A 13,430-nucleotide genomic window follows, 5' to 3' on the forward strand; every position below is an offset into this window, starting at 1 on the left:
GAGATTCACAAATTAACATACTGACGTGTCACAGTACACAAAGAACATGGATTCTCTCCACATGCTAATATTTTCCACAATTCTCCAAGGAGACCAGCTCAGATAGTGTCAACATATGATCATTTGTTGCACGCAATTCATGTAGCTTTCACAAAGAATAGTTTAGAATGTGACAAAAATAGAGAAAAAATTAGATGGAGACACTGAGCATAATAAGCAATACATTCTACAAGAATTTATAATCACCAAAAAGTTTAAGGTCAAGTAAAACACAAATCACATGTTTCATCTGCAACTGTGTAAAACAACATCTGTACAAAGACAACAAACAATGGATGGACAACAGTGACAGCTATGTGAGTAGTTTTGGCTATTCACAATTGGGAGGAATTTAAAATCACAGTGAGCATACAGTTCATGTCAAGGATGGGAAACAGCATAACTGGAAGCTTGTGAGTCCAGTCTGCAGCAGAAAATGTGGAGCAGTTTTATGAAAAAAAAATTTTGAAGGGCTTTGTAAAGAGTGAACAAAGAAAATCTATTCATACTGGTTTAGCAGCCATGATGAGATGTTAACTGATGTAAAACTGCCATTGAGAGAACAAGGTAGACAGGCAGGAGGCTGGAAGAACAAAGCAAGTCAGGCAGCATCAGAGGTGGATGTTGATACTGCCTGATACCACATCCTGCTATGTTGCCACCTGCCTACTTTGCATTCCAGCATCTGCAGTGTTTTGGTCTCTATTGAGAGAACAAGGACACAGGGATATTAGAACAAGGAATTGCTTTGGAATGGAAAATAACTGAGGCAAAGACCACATATTGCATTTGAAAAAAAAAATCACATAAATATTTGAAAGAGCAAGAAATTCAGGCTCCTGGAGATAAAGAGACAGAGACAGAATAGACCCTCACATAGACAGCAGGTACTAGAGGAACAGATATGTAGAGAGATTGCAGATACCTATAAGAATAATAGAGTAGAGTCATTGAGTCTTTGAAATGTACCACACAGAAACAGACCCTTCGGTCCAACTCGTCCATGCCAACCAGATATCCCAACCCAATCTAGTCCCACCTGCCAGCACCTGGTCCAGATCCCTCCAAACCCTTCCTATTCATATACTCATCCAGATGTCTTTTAAACTGCAATTGTACTAGCCTTCACCACTTCCTCTGGCAGCCCATTCCACACACATACCACGTTCTGTGTGAAAAAATTGCCCCTTAGGTCTCTTTTATATCTTTTCCCTCTCACCGTAAACCCATGCCCTCTAGTTCTGGACTCCCCTACCCCAAGGAAAATACTTTGTCTAATTTACCTTATCCATGTAGTATTGGTTTGAGATTTTAATTTCCCTGTATTGACTGAGCCACCCAATGTAAAAGGCCCAGGCAGAATGGAATTTATCAATTGCATCCAAGAAAGTTTCCAAAATCAATACGTAGAGTGGCCTATTCAGGAGGGTGCAACACTGGGTCTCCTCTTAGGAAACGAAGTCAGACAAGTGAATTAAATGTCTGTCAGAGAGCACTTTAAATCCAGTGACAATAACTCTCTTAATTTTAATAGAGTTCTGGAAAAAGATAGGATGGGTCCATAGGTTAAGGTGCTAAACTGGAGCAGAGCCAATTTTGAGACCATTCAACAGGATCTAGCAGAAGTTGATTGTGTGCATCTGTTTGAAGGAAAAGGAATGACTGGTAAATGGGAGGCTTTTAAAACTGTGATATCAAGTCCAGGGTATATCCCTGTTAGGGTGAAGGGAAAAGCTAGCATGTTTTGGAATCCCTGGCTGATGAGAGATATTGAGGCTCTGGTCAGGAAAAAGAAGGCATACATTGGGTTTAAGCTATCAGAATCAAAAGAATCTCTGGATGACTATAAAAGTATAGGACCACACTTAAAAGTGAAATCAGAAGAGCAAAAAGAGGGTATGAAATGGATCTGGCAGAGAAGACAAAAGATAACCCCAAGAGTTTCAATAGCTATATGAAGAGTGAAAAGGTGAACAGGGAGAGTACAGGTCCCTTTAAAGATCAGCATGGTTGTCTATGTGTGGAGCCACAGCAGATGGAGGGGATTTTTCATAAATATTTCCCCTCAATGTTTACTTAGGAGAGAATTATGGATGCTAAGGGAATAAGGGGAAACAAGTAGGGATGTTTTGAACTGCGTACATTTACCAGAGAAGCAGCGTTTACAGCCTTAAAGCACATTAAGGTGGATAAATCTCCTGGGCCTGATCACGTTCATCCTCGGACATTGTAGGAGACTAGGGAAGAAATTGCAGAGGTCCTTGCAGAGATTTTGGCTTCATCTTTAGCCACTGCTGAATTTCCGGAAGACAGGAGGGTGGCTAATGAGGTTCTATTGTTGAAAAAAAGGCAGCTTAGACAAGCCGGGGAACTACAGGCCAGTGAGCCTGACATCAATGATAAACAAGTTGTTGGAAAGGATACTGAGGGACAGGATCAACCAACAAAGAGGATTCTGGGTAATCCAAGATGGAAAAATTTCCAGCTGCAACAGGCTGCTCCTTTTGTGAGGTATTTTAGGTGTTGGCAGTGATTTCATGGAATTCCAGGAGCAGCAATTACTGTTTTGTATGCTGTTGCATTGTTTTGGTACTTTGGAGAAAAGAAAAGTCAAAACAATAGAAGAACAGACAAAGGCAGTGTCAGGTCAGGTCATGCAGGAGAGAGAGAGAGAGAGAGAGAAAGAAAGAAACCCATATTGCAACTGAACAGCAGTGAACCTGCGCAGTTCCTGCCTTTGCTGTTGAATTCATATATCGCTGGACATTGGAGTGTGTCTAGGAAAATTAATAAACAGTGAAATTCACTGGAGATCTTGGAAAAACCTCTTTGGGAAAAGTCACAGCACAGAAACAGACAAGTGAATAGTTTTATGTAGAGCCTTGCTGTAGATCAACAGTAGTGAGTAGAGTGGGTCTTTTCTTGATTATATGTTTTATTGAGCTATGTCTCTTTATTAAACTTAAAATGTAAGCCATAAGTATTAACTTAGCCTGGAGTAGTGTTTTATAGAGGAAAACGATGGAGTTATTTTCTGGGTCTGTAGATTGTAAGAAGCAAAAATGGCCCTGAATAGAGTGATATGCTCTTCTTGTCGAATGTGGGAGTTTATGGAGAGTCTACATGTTGCTGAGGATTATATCTGCAATAAATGCCATTGGTCACGAATCCTATCAGATCGAATGAATCAGTTGGAGCAACAGTTAGAGGCAAGGAGGAATTTACAAGACCAAGGAGGTGTGATGGATGGCAGTGAGAGGAAGGGAGAAAAGTCACAGATACAGTCACATAGATGGGTTAGCTCCAGGAAAGGTAGGTAGTACAGAAGTCTCTTGTGGCTATCCCTATTTCAAACAAATATGCTGTTTTGAAAAATGTAGGGGGTGATGGATTCTCAGGGAAAGTAGAATGAACAGCCAAGTTTGAGGTATCAAGACTAGCTCTAATGCAATTAGGAGTACATTGGATTCAAAGCGATTGATTGTGTTGGGGACGACCTAGTCTGAGGCACAGACAGATGTTTCTGTGGCTAGCAGTGAAAAATCAGAATGATGTATTCTCTCCCTGGTGCCAGGATTAAGGATGTCTCAGAGAAGGTGCAGAATGTGCTCAAGGGTAGAGGGCCCAGGAGGAGGTCATTCTACACAATGGAACCAACAAAATAGGAAGAGAAAAGGATGAGATTCTAAAGGGAGAATACAGTGTTAGATAGGAATTTAAAATGGAGGTCCTTGAGAGTAGTAATATCTGGATTACTCCCAGTGCAACGAGCTCATGAGGGTAGGAATAGAAGGTTAGAACAGGTGAATGCATGGCTGAGGAGCTGGTGTATGGGAGAAGGATTCACATTTTTGGATCATTTAAATCTCTTCTGCGGTAGAAGTGACTTGTGTAAGAAGGATGGATTGCACCTGAATTGGAAGGGGACAAATATACTGGCAGAGAGATTTGCTAGAGCTGCTTAGGATTATTTAAACTAGTAAGGTGGGGTGTTGAGACCAGGGAGATAGTGAGGAAGGAGATAAATCTGAGACTGGTACAGTTGAGAAAAGAAGCGAGTCAAACAGTCAGGGCAGGCAGAGACAAAGCAGAGATCAAGGTAGGACTGACAAATTAAACTGCATTTATTACAATGCAAGAGGACTAACAGAGTAGGCAGATGAACTCAGGGCATGGTTAGGAACATGGGACTGGGATATCATAGCAATTACAGAATCGTGGCTCAGGGATGAACAGGACTGGCAGCTTAATGTTCCAGGATACAAATGCTATAGGAAGGATAGAAAGGGAGGCAAGAGAGAAGGGGGAGTGGTGTTCTTGACAAGGGATAGCATTAGAGCTGTACTGAGGGAGAATATTCCTGGAAATATATCCAGGGAAGTTATTTGGGTGGAACTGAGAAATAAGAAAGGGATGATTACCTTATTGGGATTGTATTATAGACCCCTAATCGTCAGCGGGAAATTGAAAAACAAATTTGGATGGAGATTTCAGTTATCTGTAAGAAGAATTGGGTGGTTATGTAGGGGATTATAACTTTCCAAACATAGACTGGGACTGCCAAAGTGTGAAGGGTTTAAATGGAGAGGAATGTGTTAAGTGTGTACAAGAAAATGTTTTGATTCAGTATATGGATGTACCTACTCGAGAAGGTGCAAAACTTGACCTACTCTTGGGAAATAAGGCAGGGCAAGTGACTGAGGTGTCAGTGGGGGAGCACTTTGGGGCCAGCGACCATAATTCTATTCGTTTTAAAAGTGATGGAAAAGAATAGACCAGATCTAAAAGTTCTAAATTGGAGGAAGGCTAATTTTGAAGGTGTTAGGCAAGAACTCTCAAAAGCTGATTGGAGGCAGATGTTCACAGGTAAAGGAATGGCTGGAAAATGGGAAGTCTTCAGGAATGAGATAACGAGAGTCTAGAGACAGTATATTCCTGTAGAGTAAAAGGAAAGGCTGATAGGTGTAGGGAATGCTGGATGACGAAAGAAATTGAGGGTTTGGTTAAGGAAAAGAAGGAAGCATATGTCAGATATAGACAGGATAATCGGTGAATCCTTTGAAGAGTATAAAGGAAGTAGGAGTATACTTAAGAGGGAAATCAGGAGGGCAAAAAGGGGACATGAGATAGCTATGACAAAGAGAATTAAGGAGAATCCAAAGGGTTTTTACAAATACATTAAGGATAAAAGGGTAACTAGGAAGAGAGAATAGGGACCCTCAAAGATCAGCAAGGTGGCCTTTGTGTGGAGCCGCAGGAGATGGGGGAGATATTAAATGAGTATTTTGCATCAGTGCTTACTGTGGAAAAGGACATGGAAGATGTAGAATGTAGGGAAATAGATGGTGACACCTTGCAAAATGTCCATATTATAGAGGAGGAAGTGCTGGATGTCTTGAAACGCATAAAATGGTAAATCCCCAGGACCTGATCAGGTGTACCCTAGAACTCTGTGGGAAGCTAGGGAGCTGATTGTTGGGTCCCTTGCTGAGATATTTGTATCATCGATAGTCACAGGTGAGGTGCTCGAAGACTGGAGGTTGGCTAACGTGGTGCACTATTTATGTAAGGTGATAAAAACAAGCCAGGGAACTATAAACCAGTGAGCTTGACGTCGGTGGTGGGCAAGTTGTTGGAACGAATCCTGAGGGACGGGATGTACATGTATTTGGAAAGGCAAGGACTGATTAGGGATAGTCAACATGGCTTTGTATAATGAGAAATGGCTTTGTGTGTGGGAAATCATGTCTCACAAACTTGATTGAGTTTTTTGAAGAAGTAACAAAGAGGATTGATGAGGGCAGAGTGGTAGACGTGATCTATATAGACTTCAGTAAAGCGTTCAACAAGGTACATTATGGGAGACTGGTTAGCAAGGTTAGATCTCATGGAATACAGGGAGAGCTAGCCATTTAGATACAGAACTGGCTCAAAGGTAGAAGACAGAGGGTGGTGGTGGAGGGTTGTTTTTCAGACTGGATGCCTGTGACCAGTGGAGTGCCACAAGGATCAGTGTTTGGTCCACTACTTTTCATCATTCATATAAATGATTTGGATGTGAGCATAAGAGGTACAGTTAGTAAGTTTGCAGATGACATCAAAATTTGAGGTATAGTGCACAGTGAAGAAGGTTACCTCTGATTACAACAGGATCTGATCAGATGGACCAATGGGCTGAGGAGTGGCAGATGAAGTTTAATTAAAAAAAATGCAAGGTGCTGTATTTTGGAAAAGCAAACCTTAGCAGGACTTATGTACTTAAAAGAAAGGTCCTAGGGATTGTTGCTGAACAAAGAGACCTTGGAATGCAGGTTCATAGTTCCTTGAAAGTAGGGTTGCAGGTAGATAGGATAGTGAAGAAGGCATTTGGAATACTTTCCTTTATTGGTCAGAGTATTGAGTACAGGAGTTGGGAGGTCATGTTGTGGCTGTACAGGACATTAGTTAGACCACTTTTGGAATATTGTGTGCAATTCTGGTCTCCTTCCTACTGGAAGGATGTTATGAAACTCGAAAGGGTTCAGAAAAAAATTACAAGGATGTTTCCAGGGTTGGAGGATTTGAGCTATAGGGAGAGGCTGAACAGCCTAGGCCTGTTTTCCTTGGAGCATTTGAGGCTGGGGGGTGAGCTTATAGAGGTTTATAAAATCATGTGGGGCATGGATAGGATAAATAGACAAAGTCTTTTCCTTGAGCTGGTGGAGTCCAGAACTAGAGGGCATAGGTTTAGAGTGGGAGGCGAAAAATATAAAGGAGACCTATGGGGCAACCGTTTCACGCAGAGGGTGGTACGGGTATGGACTGAGCTGCCAGAGGAAGTGGTGGAGGCTAGTACAATTGCAACTTTCAAAAGGCATCTGGATGGGTATATGAATAAGAAGGGTTTGGAGGGATCTGGGCTGGGTGCTGGCAGGAGGGACTCGATTGGATCGGGATCGAAGGGTCTGTTTCCATGCTGTATATCTCTATGACTATTTGACTCTATTTAGATAGTTAAGTCCTGATTAGGGATAGTCTGCATGGATTTGTGTGCGGGAAGTTATGTGTAACAAACCTTTTTGAGTTTTTCAATGAGGTATCCAAGAGGATAGATGAGAGGAGGGCAGTGGCTGTTGTCTATATCTACCTTAGTAAGGCCTTTGACAAGGTCCCACATGGCAGGCTAGTCATGAAGGTCAGGTCACATTGGATCCAGGCAGAGCTAGCTAAATTAATTCAAAATTGGCTCAATAATACAAAGCAAAGGGTTATGGTTGAAGGTTGTTTCTTGGACTGAAGGCCTGTGACTAGTGATGTGCCACAGGGGTCGATGCTGGGACCTTTGTTATTTGTTATTTACATAAATGATCTAGATGTGAATGTACAATGCAAATTAGTAAGTTTGCAGATGATAGAAAATCAGGAGGTATCATTGATAGTGAGGAAGGTGATCAAAAATTACTGAGGAATCTCGATCAGGTGGGGAGGTGGGCTGAGGATTGACAGATGCAATTCAATACAGATAGTGTGAAGTGTTGCACTTTGAAAAGTCAAACCAAGGGAGGACTTATATTATAAATGGTAAAATCCTGAAGAGTGTTGTGGAACAGAGGGACTGGGAAGTGCAAGTACATTGTTCATTGAAAACGGCGTCACAGGTAGACATGGTGGTGAAGAAGGCATTTAGCATACCTGCCTTCATCGGTCGATGAACTGAGTATAGGAGTTAGGATGTTATGTTACAGTTATATAAGTCATTGGTGAGGCCACACTTGGAGTACTGTGTACAGTTATAGGAAAGACATAGTCAAACTGTAAAGAGAGCATAGAAGATCTATGATGAAGTTGCCAGGACTAGTAGTCCTGAGTTATTGGGAGAGGTTGGCCAGGATAGGACCTATTCCTTGGAACTTAGGAGGATGAGAGGTGACCTCATTGAGGTGTATAAAATTATGAGGGGCATAGATAAAATGCATTTTCTTTTCTCAGGGATGGGGAATTGAAAACAGGTTTAAGGTGAGAGGGGAAAGATGTAAGAAGGACCTGAGGGGCAACTTCTTCACGCATAAATGGTGATATATGGAATGGGCTGCCAGAAAAAAATGATTGGGGCAGGCACAATAACAACATTTAAAAAACATTTGGATAGGTGCAGGGATGGGAAGGGTTTCAAGGAATATGGACCAAATGCAGGCAATTTGAACTAGCTGAGTGGGCACCACGGTCAGCGTGTACCAGTTTGGGCTGAAGGGCCTGTTTCCATGCTTTAGTACTCTATTGTATTCTATTACTCTACTTTATGACAGTTGGATTACTTTTGAGTTACTCTGGACAAGAGTAAGATTAAATGAAATGGCCTCTATAGTGATTGCAATGAGGTCAGCCCAGTGGACCTCATGGAATATGAATTCTCTGATTGGGACTGTTAATCTGGTTCAATCGGGGAGCCCTGGCTGACAGATTTTAACAGAGGTGTCAGAAGTTCTGTTTACTCTGAGAGCTGGCTCTGAGGGAGCCAGATCAGTGTGAAGGGCTCTCCATGTGTAAATAAACAGTGACATAGTGATGGGATACCACCCCCAGTAAAGTTATTTCAGTGGCAACAAGAGAAAAGCACACAACTGAAGAACTTCACTCACAACAGTCATCTTTGTGATGGGGTAAGCATGGGCCCCAGCTATGCCTGCCTCTTCGTAGGGTATGTGGAACAATCCATCTTCTGCAACTACACTGGCCCCACCCCCCATCTTTTCCTTCGCTACATTGATGACTGTATCGGCGCTACCTCGTGCTCCCACGAGGAGGTTGAACAGTTCATCCACTACACTAACACCTTCCACCCCAACCTCAAATTCACCTGGACAGTCTCGGACTCCTCCCTCCCCTTCCTAGACCTTTCTGTTTCTATCTCAGGTGACCGAATCAACACGGACATCTACTACAAACCAACCGACTCCCACAGCTACCTGGACTACACCTCCTCCCATCCTGCCCCCTGTAAAAACGCCATCCCATTCTCCCAATTCCTTCGTCTCCGCCGCATCTGCTCCCAGGAGGACCAGTTCAAAATACGTACAACACAGATGGCCTCCTTCTTCAAGGACCGCAATTTCCCCCCCCGACGTGGTCGACGGTGCCCTCCACCGCATCTCCTCCACTTCCCGCTCCTCCGCCCTTGAGCCCCGCCCCTCCAACCGCCACCAGGACAGAACCCCACTGGTCCTCACCTACCACCCCACCAATCTCCATGTACAGCGCATCATCCGCCGTCACTTCCGCCACCTCCAAACAGACCCCAGCACCAAGGATATATTTCCCTCCCCTCCCCTATCAGCTTTCCGTAGAGACCACTCCCTCCGCGACTCCCTTGTCAGATCCACACCCCCCACCGACCCAACCTCCACTCCCGGCACCTTCCCTTGCAACCGCAGGAGGTGCAACACTTGCGCCCACACCTCCCCCCTCACTTCTCTCCAAGGCCCCAAAGGAAACTTCCATATCCGCCACAGATTCACCTGCACCTCCACCCACATCATCTACTGCATCCGCTGCAGCCGGTGTGGCCTCCTCTATATTGGGGAGACAGGCCGCCTACTTGCGGAGCGATTCAGAGAGCACCTCTGGGCCACCCGGACGAACCAACCCAACCAACCTGTAGCACAGCATTTCAACTCCCCCTCCCACTCCACCGAGGATATGCAGGTCATTGGACTCATCCACCGCCAAACCACAACAACCCGACGGTCGGAGGAGGAGCGTCTTATCTTCCGACTGGGAACCCTCCAATCGCAGGGGATGAACTTGGACTTCACCAGTTTCTTCATCCCCCCTCCCCCCACCTTGTCTCAGCCAGATCCCTCCAGCCCGGCACCGCCTTCCTGACCTGCAGTCTTCTTCTTGACCTCTCCGCCTCCATCCTACTCCGACCTATCACCCTCACCTTGACCTCTTTCCACCTATCACATTTCCAACGCCCCTCCTCCAAGTCCCTCCTCCCTACCTTTTATCTTCTCCTGCTGAACACTCTCTGCTCATTCCTGAAGAAGGGCCTGTGCCCGAAACGTCGAATCTCCTGTTCCCTGGATGCTGCCTGACCTGCTGTGCTGTTCCAGCAATAAAGTTTCAACTTTGATCTCCAGCATCTGCAGACCTCACTTTCTCCTTAAGCATTTCTGGTCAGGTCATTATTTGGGAAGCTTGACTCGTTCAATCCTGCTGTCAAACAGCAAGAATCTGTTTTTTTGGGGGGGCAAATGAAAAGCAACAAGTAATTGTGACAGCTTTTCAGTTACTGGGACCCAGATACTTAAACCTTTCAAAAGTTGACGGATTTAGTTAAAGAATATTACGACCCCAAGTGTCGATACAGTCATCGATATAAAGTAGGAATAGGTGGGGGATGGTGCCGGTGTAACTGCAGAAAATGGACTGGTCCATGTTTCTATGAAGAGGCAGGCACAGCTGGGGCCCATGCAGGTGCCTATGGTTACCCCTCTGGTCTGATGGAAGTAGGAGGATTCGAAAGAGAAGTTGTTGAGGGTGAGGACCAGTTCTGCCAATCGAATGAGTATGTCAGTGGAGGGGCATTGGTGAGGTTGGCAGGAGAGGAAGAAATGGAGGGCTTGCATGCCTTCACCATAGCGGATGAACGTTTATAGGGACTGGATGTCCCTGGATATTCCACAGAGACGATCCCCTCTGCGACTCCCTTGAGTACATCCATACTTAATCTTGCAACAAATTCACATCACACCATATTTTAATTGTAATTACTTTCTTTTTGCCATATGTTAGGTCTTAAGTGATGGAGTAAACTGACTTGTGCCATGTGGTTTCCCAATTTAAACAAAAATCCTGCAAATAACTGAAATAATAAGGAATTTAATTTATCTCCTAATCCCCTTCCATTCACCCCAAGATTAGTAATTGTGCTTTCAGCTACTACAGCTATTGAAGGTCCCTCAATACCCTCCTTCCTCTCTCCACCAAGTTTTACCATCTCCTTCTTTGACTCAGGAGTATTCTTTCCTTTTAACTGGATTATCTCTGTGCCGCACCTGGGAATTTTGTCATATGTTAAAGCTATGATGTAAATCCAAACAGCTGTTTATTCAGTGCCCATGCTTCAGAGTCATAAAGTATAGGTCTGATCAAAAGTAGGTAGACTTATTTTTTTTTGCCAGATGTAAAATTCCTGTGGAGTGCATCAGATTTTTATGAAATCTTTTCTTTCAACTTTCAACTTGAAAGATGGCATTTATGATTTTAAGGCCTAAACTTCCAACTTTCCTGATTTATTTTCTTATGTTTCACTTTTCTTTACATTCTGTCTAAACCAACCAATAATTATTCAGATTATGTCAGAAGAGGAAGATCTAAGCTAACATTGAAAAAGAAAGTTCCCTGAAGACAAATATAATTTAACAGCTAAAAGTCCATGACAGATTTCTCCCCATTCCTGGAGGCAGTGAGGATTATCAACACTCATAGTCCAGTCATGAAAGATGTCATGTAAGTATCTGTTTGAATAGCCTGTCTTCAGATGAATTTTGCAACTGAAAGCATTTGTTTACATGGTCCTTGTACTAAAAAGCTTTAAAATTGGTTCTGAAGTCAGCCATCGTTGTAGCTATCTGACTCCTGCTCAACTTGACTTGCTGTAATTTAAGACACGTGCTTGCATGATTTAAAAGTTTTTTGATTAATATTTTACCTTCTTTGTCACCCATTCTTGTTAATATTGATGCTTGCTGCCAGAAGATTTTGGATGGCTTTCATTTGACAAATTCATTCAGGTGTACATTCTTCATGCTAGAACTGCCATGTTGGAATAATCTCAAGCTTTTCTATAAACCTTGTAGGACCACAGCCAGAACATCGGAACAGCCCTTTATAAACAAAGTGAGGAGGACAGAGACACAATTTAATAACTTACTAAAAAGTTTTAAAATTGGTTCTGGAAGCAGGCAGCACTGTAAATGATCAAGTAACCATCAATTACTGGACTCCTGTTCAATTAACTTTTGGTGAATTGAGAAGTATATCCACAATGCAATTCAGAATGGGCCATATAGCCCATCAGACATGCTGTGTCATTAAGTGAGAACAGAATTCATATCCAACCTAACTCCATGCACCTGCCTTTCTTCTATATCTTCCATAGCCCGGGTTGACAAATATCTATCAATCTTAGTTTTAACATTCACTCCTGCTCACTATCAATAGCTGTTTGCAAAAGAGAGTTCCAAGTTTCTATTAGCCTTTGCATATAAGAGTATTTCCTAATTATGTTCCAGAAAATATGGCTCTGTATTTAAAACTATGCCACCATCTAATGCTACACTTCCAAACTAGTGCAAATAATTTCTCTCCACTCTATCTGTTCACGTTTATATCTAGAAACCTTCAAACAATTCACCTCCTAACCTTCCAAATTCCAGGAAATACATCCCAAGATTGTTTAATTCTTTCCACGTTATTCAACCATTGGAATTCAGTTATCATTCATGCAAATCAATGCTGCACTCCATCCAAGGCCAATAAATCTTTCCTAAGGTCGGCTTCCCGGAACTGTTCATAGTATTCCAGGTGTATTCTACCCATGACTATGTATTGCAAAAGCATGACTGCTACCACAATGAAATCCTATTCCTATAGATCTGTCTTCTATTCCTCTAGTGGACAGCATTCCATTAGTTTTTTTCAATTATCTTCATTTATGGCATTTTAATTATCCACACATCCAAATGATAATTTTCTTTGGACCTCCTTTAAGGAGGAAGTGTTGTCCAGTTTCTCCTTAAACAACTTAGACAACTCCAATCCAAATGTTATGCATAAATTTGCCCAGGTGTCCCATAATACCAAAGTTATCAAGTCATTACAAACACAAGCTAGTTCAAATGTAAAACAATCCCAACTTTATTAGGAAGCAAGTTACAATAGCTTTTACTACAAAACAATATTATCTTTAATCCTATTTGACCCCTTAAGTTTACAATACTTCCTGATTCTCTTTGTAAATTTCTGCAGCCGTTCTCTCTGTCTCTGCCAGACTGCTAAACTGCTCTCTCTCTCTCTCTCTCTCCAACCACCCCCCTCTCTGGATCGTCAGCTGATCTCTGCTCTCGCCATGTTGGTCTCCTCAGAAGGCCTCCAGAAGATTCAAGAGAGTAGTCTGCAGGTGAACCCTGTTTTCATACCTTTTTAGATGGTTTTCTGGAATTAATATAGTCCTGAACATTCAGGGAGACTCACTAAATAGTTTGAAACAGTGTCAATCATTTGGATGGCACGCTACTGTTTGTTTCTTTGTGTAGCAGGACCCAGTGCCTTTCAGTTTGGGCCCTTTTCTGTTCGGTAAGATAAGTTGGGAGTATTTCTATCCAGGATAATGGTTGCCTTTTGCATTA

Source organism: Chiloscyllium plagiosum, unplaced genomic scaffold (assembly GCF_037043375.1).
Source record: "Chiloscyllium plagiosum isolate Xiang-an unplaced genomic scaffold, Cpla_swu_hap1 HiC_scaffold_26, whole genome shotgun sequence".
NCBI classification, from domain to species: Eukaryota; Metazoa; Chordata; class Chondrichthyes; order Orectolobiformes; family Hemiscylliidae; genus Chiloscyllium; species Chiloscyllium plagiosum.